General features: G+C 32.1%; 1 pseudogene across 1 annotated transcript; it reads right to left on the bottom strand.

Annotated features, from left to right (window-relative positions):
• Positions 1-5,628: 5,628 nt before the first annotated feature.
• On the bottom strand, positions 5,629-8,193 carry LOC120087284 (F-box/kelch-repeat protein SKIP30 pseudogene; annotated as a pseudogene). The gene is made up of 2 exons (XR_016532417.1): positions 7,990-8,193; positions 5,629-6,914 (listed from the first exon to the last, which is right to left on the bottom strand). The product of XR_016532417.1 is annotated as an F-box/kelch-repeat protein SKIP30 pseudogene (transcript).
• Positions 8,194-8,491: the final 298 nt, after the last annotated feature.

The following is an 8,491-nucleotide window of genomic DNA, read 5'->3' as shown; positions in this document are numbered from 1 at the left end:
TACCTAAGAAGTTCAAATTACATTACATAATAAAATTTACATAAAAAGTACTTAAAAAGATCAATTACATGAAAAATAAATTCATTACATAAAAAGTATAATTACATAAAATGAAACTATTACATACAAAATATAAGTATATAAAAGTTACAATTACATAAAAAATACAAGTACATCAAATATACAATTACATAAAAAATATAAGTACATAAAAGATACACCTAATGACCCAAAGATGAAGCACCAATGTACATTGTGGACAAGTACGTCTGTTATGTCATTCTCTCTTGCAAATTGTACATCGAACTTTTTGACTTCCCTCTCTCCAATTCATTTCATTATGAATGCACGTACTTTTTGGCCGACCCTGTTCTCTTAGTAAGTCGACATTTGGATGAACTTCTGTAAATGATAATTTTGGCCAATAATCTAGGTATTCTATTGGATGGAAGCGACCTTCATAACATCGCTTGAAATTGGATACTTTGTAGCATTCATCAATAAGTGGTATGTATGTCAAACGCATGTAATTACAAACTGCAATTACATGAGAGAATGGAATCTTGAATGACTGCCACTTATTACAAGAACATGTTCCTTCTTTCAAGCTCAAAATTGTGTGTGTTGTCCTTTATAGGGAGAAATATACTTATGCCAGTTTGTACTTCAAAAGTTTGATTTTCCCTGTCAATAGATGTCACCGTATGCGCATATACTCGTTTTTCCCACCTTTTAAGTTTTCTCAAGGCATATTTTGTATACATGTCCCCATGATCGAGTGCTTTACTGATTTCTTGTATTCGATGTTCAAAATACAATATTGTGCGATAAAATGTTAACCTAACCAAAGAAGTAATTGGTAACATTCTAGCACCTTTGAAAACACCATTAATGCATTCAGCTACATTGCTTGTCATCCACCCATAGCGGTACCCACCGTCATGTAATTGGGTCCATTTTTCAAGTCATTATCTGAAAAATATTCAAGGCATCCAAGGTTCAATTGTTTCAATTTTTTCATGCACCGAATGAGCTTGCGCCTTAGGTATTGATTTCCTATCTTAAACACCAAATCTTTTAATTGCTTTGATTTATATTTCGTATTGAAATTACTGGTAACATGGCAAAGACAATATCGATGGTACGCTCTAGGTTCACTCCAACCAATTTTCTCATTATTAATTGCAGCAAGAATGCCCTTATGTCTATCAGAAATCATGCAAATACCATCTCTTTGGGTAACATATTCATGCAATGCCCACAAAAACCATGACCAACTGGACGAATTTTCACATTCAACAATAGCAAAAGCAAGGGAAAATATATGCCCGTTTGCATCAATAGATAAGACGATCAATAATTTCCCCTTATACTTTCCGTAGAGATGAGTTTCATCGATCTGGATTAATGGCCGACAAAAAATAGTCGTACCTGGAAAACTAAGGAAATACCAATCTGTTCGTGTTCATGGATTGTAATGAACAAGAGCACTCAACCAATAAGGAAGCTCTGAATATGATTTCTCCCAATCACCAAACACAACAATCAACGCTTTTCTCTTGGCTTGCCACACCCGTCTATAATTAACATTATAGCCATATTGTTTTTAATTGCTTCTTGAAGTAGGGTCACAGGTACTCAGGATCAACTCTAAGCAAATTTTGGATTTCGATACTCATAAAATTTGAATCAAGCTGTGAATGATCCTGTGTCAATTCTGAAAACAAACATGAGTGTTCCCTTGAAGTTTGGTGATTTCGAACATCCCATGAGTTTTACACCAACATGCCCATAACCTCCAATCGCAACCATCCCTCTAAGATGTATACCAAATATCTTGATTTGATTCCGCTACAATAATCTCGTAGTGTTCTGTCACACAATATTTTTTTACAGCAAGCTGTAAATCTTCTTTAGTATTAAACAACATTCCTTTCTATATTAAACTATAATTATCTACACCTATACTCCTTTCCTCCAAACTAGACCCTAGTTCACATGTTGAATTTGTAATTTCTCCATCTATTTGGGTGAACATCTATTGACATGTCCCCACTACTATCGTTTCCAAATAATTCATCAACTTCAACATCAATGTCACTGTCTCCATCATTTTCAGGTTTAAGAATAACTAAATCTTCAGGACGCATCGACATATTTATTATGATTTTTTCAACTGTTATAGTCGGAAAAAAAAATGTTAATATATAACCCAACAAAATCCAATTTCTAAGTTTAACATATAAGATCTAAATATTATACATTTAAATCAACCTAAATCTAAGATCCATAAACTATACATTTAAATCAGCCCAAATCTAAGATCCATAAACTATACATTTAAATCGGCCCAAATAAAAACAAAATAATATATCATGAATCATACATTTAATTCAGCCAAAATGTAAACAAAATAATATATATATGAAGCAATCTTCATTTTTATAAATATATACATATATTTCTAGATTCAACCCAACAAATACATGATCATCCAACAAATTACTCATAAAAAAAATTACCCAACAAATAGGCCAACATAATCATCAGAAAAATAGCTCAATAAAATCTAATTTCTAAGTTCAACATATATCCAAAAATAAATCATGGATCCATAAACTACACATTAAGTTCAGCCCAAATGAAAACAAAATGATATATATATATATATGAAGATTATACATTTAATTTGGTAGATCCATAAATTATACATTTTCGAACTTGATCCTCATTTTTATAAAAAAATGCTTCAGATAAACTATAAACAAATACATATATTGAGAAAAATTAAAGAAAAAACTTTACCTTGGTCAAAGAAAATGCTTCGGATGAAGAAAATCCTTTGATAGATCGACTCATGGTGGCAGCAACAAGAGAAAATAAGGCAAAACGGAGGTTTTCGGACGATGTTTGGATGGAGGAAGATCGAAGTTTTCGGAGGAAGAAGAAGAGTCGCGGTGGTTTAATGGAGAAGGAAGTCGTGTACCCAATATACGACTTGAGGTAATCGTGTACCAGTCAATGCTGCATGACTTCCATATTAGCAGTCTGCGCATGCCAGATCAACAGACACTCGTGTACCGAGTACACGATTTAGGGCTAATCGTGTACTGGGTACTAGAGGTGTACATGAGTTGGGTTGGGTTGGGTTGAGGGTATTTTTAGGATCAACCCGAAAATTCGGGTTGGTTGGGTTGGCAACCCAAATAACCCAAATATGTAACAACCCGAGTTCAGGAGGGATACATGAATGAACCGATATCACATCCGAATGAGAGGGATCATAAGGACATGAAAGTATGGCTAAGAAAGGCTTAAAAGAATTGAAAGTTACTACCTATACCAACAAGGTACACCTTCCTTTTCGGTGGCTCAATTATAAGAACTCTAAAGTTAAGCGTGCTTAGCTTGGAGCAATCCTATGTGTTGGTTTATGAGGACAATTTTCACTTCTAAAGCATTCCCAAAAAACTGATCAACCCAACCCAATCCGTGCGGTTTGGGTTGGGTTGGGTTGGTTCATGGGTTCACCTAATATAACCCGAACCAATCCGAATTTATTATTAACTTTAAAATATATATTTTTATTACTTATAACACAATTATTTATACATATATTGATTTTAGTTTTATTTAATTCCAATATTTTGGGTTGGGTAGTCCGGGTTGTTTGAGTTACCGGGTTATTTGAACACCCCTACCGGGTACACGATTCAGGCGTAATTGTGTACCGGGTACACGATTAAAAAACCTATTTTTGTCAATATTTACAACTCTACCCTATTTTTGTTAATATATATTAAAATAACATTATTTTTTTTAAACATTCTAAATGACAAAACTGTTAAACTTATTTTTAAAGGTAGCAAAATGTCAATGTCTATAAGCGATAGAGAATTATAGACAGTGACATTTTACTATATTTATAAATAATTTGACTTATTTTATTATATTTGAAAATAACCCTTAAAAATAAAATTGTTACCATGCAAAACCAACTCCATCATAAAATTCTCCAAGCTCTCGTTAAACACGATTTATTAAATTATTTTTTTATTTATTTTGTGAACCACGCATAAATCTTAAATGTTACTTTAATGGTAAGCAATGAACGAAGGTAATATGAAAATTTTTTCATATTACCATAACACTAGAGTACTATTTTCGAGCACATTTTTGTTGAAAATGGAAGCTTTGCAAATATATATATATATATATATATATATATATATATATATAAATGAGTAAAAAATAAATTACAAATATAATTCACCGGCTTTCAATTTTATATCTTATAAATTATTGAACTTTTAAAATGTTTGATAGACCTCTCATTTTCAATTTCATATTTCTTAACATATACTATTAAAAAAAAGTTCTAATAGATATAAAATTAAATGTATGTATAATGAAATTTATACTTGCAATTTTTTGTTTAGTAGATGAATAATTTTTTTTTTTAATTTTTAAATATTGAATGTTTAATATACTGATCAGACCAGACATGATCTTGAATCCCAGAATATCGATATTGCTTACCAATAATTATTTTATTTAATATTCAGAATATGAATGTTAAAAAAACCTGATGACCCGAAAAACTTGATTAATCCACCCCAATCTCCAGATTATCGATATTGCTTACCACTAATTATTTTGTTCAATATTTAGAATAGGGGTGCTCAAAAAAACCTAATGACTCGAAAAACTCGATTAATCCATCACAATCCATATGGTTTCAGTTGGATTATTACTCGTTTGGGTTAGTTGGGTTCAAATAAATGAAAACTGTACGGGTTGGGTTAGTTCATGGGTTCACCTTAAATAACCCAAACCAACTAACCAAACCAACCCGAACTCATTACTAATTCAAAACAAAAAATATTTTTTCATTATGATTTAATTATATATACATAAATTAATTTTAATTTAATTTAATTTTATTAGTTATTTTGAATAATTTGTTCTCCAATAACTCCTAAAAATAATTTTTTTAAATAATTTGGAAAGAAAATCTTCACATAATATAAATTGAAATTGAATCGTTAATCTTAATTCAATATATAAAAATAATTAAATAAAATTTTTCATATTAACATTTTACTTATTTTTAGAACAAAAATTTTAATTAATAACTCGAGTAACCCAAATCTACCCAATCCAAATGTTTCATGGTTGGTTTGGTTTCGATTCATTATTTAATAACACGATTGTTTGGATTGAAAAAACTTGTAACTCGAACATCCAAATGCTTCAACTCAATCCAATCCAGTACACTCTAATTTAGAATGAAAATAAGTTAATTATTACGAGCCCTGTAACGGATTTGTCATCTCTTTAGGGCAATAGGAACTTATAACGGCAAGTGCTTCGGTCGATGAAACCTCCATTTAATGTTATTTCAATGAATAATAGAGTATAGCAAGAACTTTCCTGGAATAGTCTATTATGGAAACCAGCCGATAAAATAAGGAAAAAGTAGCAAAATTTTCTAAAAAGATGCATTGACACTGAAGAATTAACATTGAAGAATAAAAATGATAAACTTAAAAGACTAAAAAGATACGTTCACACATGACACAGTTTTTAAGGATAAACTTCAAATTCAGAAGTTTAGTAGGCACAAAGTTAAAAGTTGAATGATATATTAGACCGTTCTAAAATTTACAGTGAATTAGATACAAAATTTAAATTCATATTGTTTAGGACTAAATAGACACACAGACTCAAAGATGTAATTTAACCTAATATAAATTTACAGTGTTGGGTCTCTGAATTACTTTCTTTGTTAGGGGAGGAACGGTAGAGAAGGCAACATTCAAATCCTATATTCTCAACTCTGTGCATCCAAGAACAGTTCCCTGGCATCGACTCATTTGAGCAGCACAATGCCAAGTTGGTTTCTCATCCCTCAGGTTAAGAACACGCACGTCAGATAGTTTTATAAGATCTCCATTGCCGCGGTTCGAGTGAATTACGCCTCCAATCATGTATAATTCACCTCTAAAACCGATAACCGCCATCCCGATCCGTCGGAGAAATTGAGTTGCCAAAACAATAACCTGCCAATCTGGTCCATCTTGCTTGAAGACAAATCCTTGTGTTAGGCTCATGACATAGAGTGAATCTCCAACAACAGCCTTGAGGCCGTGAAGCCAACCATAATCCTCAACTCTCCATTTTATTTCCGAACTCTCAAAAACTTGCACTGTGGACTCCCCATTGTACACAATGTGCATTTTTCCTCCAATCACCAATCCAATGCAGGTTGAATCATGGGTGTGAGGTAGATCAGGTAATGGAATCCAAATATCCTTCTCAGAGTCATACATTTCTGCTTTAGAAGTTGATTTTGATATGCTGGTGAAGCCACCTGCAACTACAATTTTCCCATCCACAACACAGCAGGCAAACATAGCACGTGGCACGAGCATTGGTGCTCGCATAGACCACATTCGGGTTACAGCGTCAAAGGACCAGACCTCATTGGTTGAAAAGTTGTCATCACGGTCACCAGTCACTGGATCCACGGCATCACTGCGACCACCGAGAACAAACAGCTTTTGAGAAATGGAGACGGCACCAAAATTTGCAAGGTGCCTTCTCTTTGAGGGAAGTTCAGGGAGGGTCATCCAAAGGTTCTGAAGAGGGTCATAAAGCTGCCATGTATTATTTGGATGGTAAGAGGATACACATAGAAAATCCTCATATAGACCAACTTCGTGTCGAGCTCTAAACAGTTCGGCGCTACGAATAGCGGCTTTCCAAGAGCGAGAAACAAGTTCCAACTTAGGGAGGAGATAATATGGGATATACGCAAGACATCTAAGAGAAATTGCATCAGGGAGGCCTTCAATCAGAGAAGACATGATTTTCCTTCGTTTTGTTTAGTCTTTACTCAGAAAGCCAGCTAACTGAAACATCAAGAAATTTATAAGACCCTCATATAGTTTTTTCTTTTCTTTTTTTTTTTCTTGGTAAGAAACCGAGCTTTTATTGGGAGAATGAAATAATGTATAAGAGCTTACGAAAAAGAAACCAAGCCCAACAAAATGTAGAGACCCAAACAAACTACAAAAAGGACTCCAAGCCAAAAAGATTAAACAAAGATTAAAAAAAAACATGAGATAGTTAAAACAAAAATCATAAACGTACTTAAAACTAAAATCATAAACATTAGAGACTAATAGAGAAAGAATGAAGGAGCTTAGATTATATACGATATCGATAAAGATTAGTGGAATCAGTGAAATTGTTATTGTTGGCTGTGATTGTACAAAATTAGAATGAAAATAAATGGATTAAGAGGACATCAAAGATAGTTGTGTCTCTAGGTAATACTAATAGCCATTTTTATAACTGCAAGAAACAAATTTCCCAAACAGCAAAACTTAATTTGTATCTCAGAAAAACATCAAAGTTTTGATAAATGAAGCCTCTATTTCACAAGGATTTTCCCAAGTTAACTCTGAGAATTTAGCCAACAAAAATATAAGCACATCTCAACCAAATATTTTCTATTAAAAAAACATAATGCGCCAATTAACAATAAGATTTTTCTGGTTAAAGTCTGCTATGGAATTGAGAAGCTAAATCAAAAAATAAGTTCAAACTCTCCAAGAGTCAAGTCCTGTACTATTATTAAGTTGACGAGTATAAAATTAGAAATCCATTTCTTGAATCTGGGTACATGTTTTGCATTCATTTACCTTGAAATCAAGGTTTATTTTATGTTTTATCAGACGATTCAAGAAAATTCCAGTATATTCCAACATCCAAACACAAGAAATACGATGTAAGTAGTACTAACTAAAATCCCATAATCTATTCAAGCCATTAAACAATAAATCACACCAGAAAGCCATATCAATTGCAGATTCAAAGCTTAAATGAGTATTCCGTAAAATTAAAGGTAATTATATACTAAAAAATGGTTCGACAACTCTAAATTAGGTCAATATTAGAGAAATAGAAGGATTTCGATTTCACCTCAGAACAAAACCAAACAAGATGAAACGATTCTGGAGTCCATCGAGCTCTTTCAGTGAGTAGTTTCAAGATACGCCCCCCCTGAGAAAAAATATGAGGCCGTAATCGTTGATTTGGATAATGTAGGCTAAATTATTAAAAAAGATTCAATACTAACTTTCCTTTTAATCAATTTGTATAAAGGAACTTTAGTTGATTTTTGTTCTCTATTTTTTGAATATTCAATTATTCAAAAAATAATTATAAGAGTTAGGTGGGGAGAAAAAGTATTCACAAAAATAGGGTAACAACATGTGGCTGGAAATCTGATTCAATTTTTATTTTATCGTGGACCTTTAAAAATTTAAATTTCACAATAAAAAATTCTTCAAAAATATAAAAAAATAAAAAAATAAAAGAAGACAGAAGTTGAGGAAAATGTGAAAAAGAATAGATTTAGCCTTAATTCTTGGTTAGAAATTTGATTCAATTTTTATTTTATCGAGGTTTAAGAATTTGAATT

The sequence above is a fragment of the Benincasa hispida genome, chromosome 9 (genome assembly GCF_027475165.1).
Source record: "Benincasa hispida cultivar pf3 chromosome 9, pf3_genome.v1.1, whole genome shotgun sequence".
NCBI lineage: Eukaryota > Viridiplantae > Streptophyta > Magnoliopsida > Cucurbitales > Cucurbitaceae > Benincasa > Benincasa hispida.
This window is presented reverse-complemented; position numbering and strand designations above follow the sequence as displayed.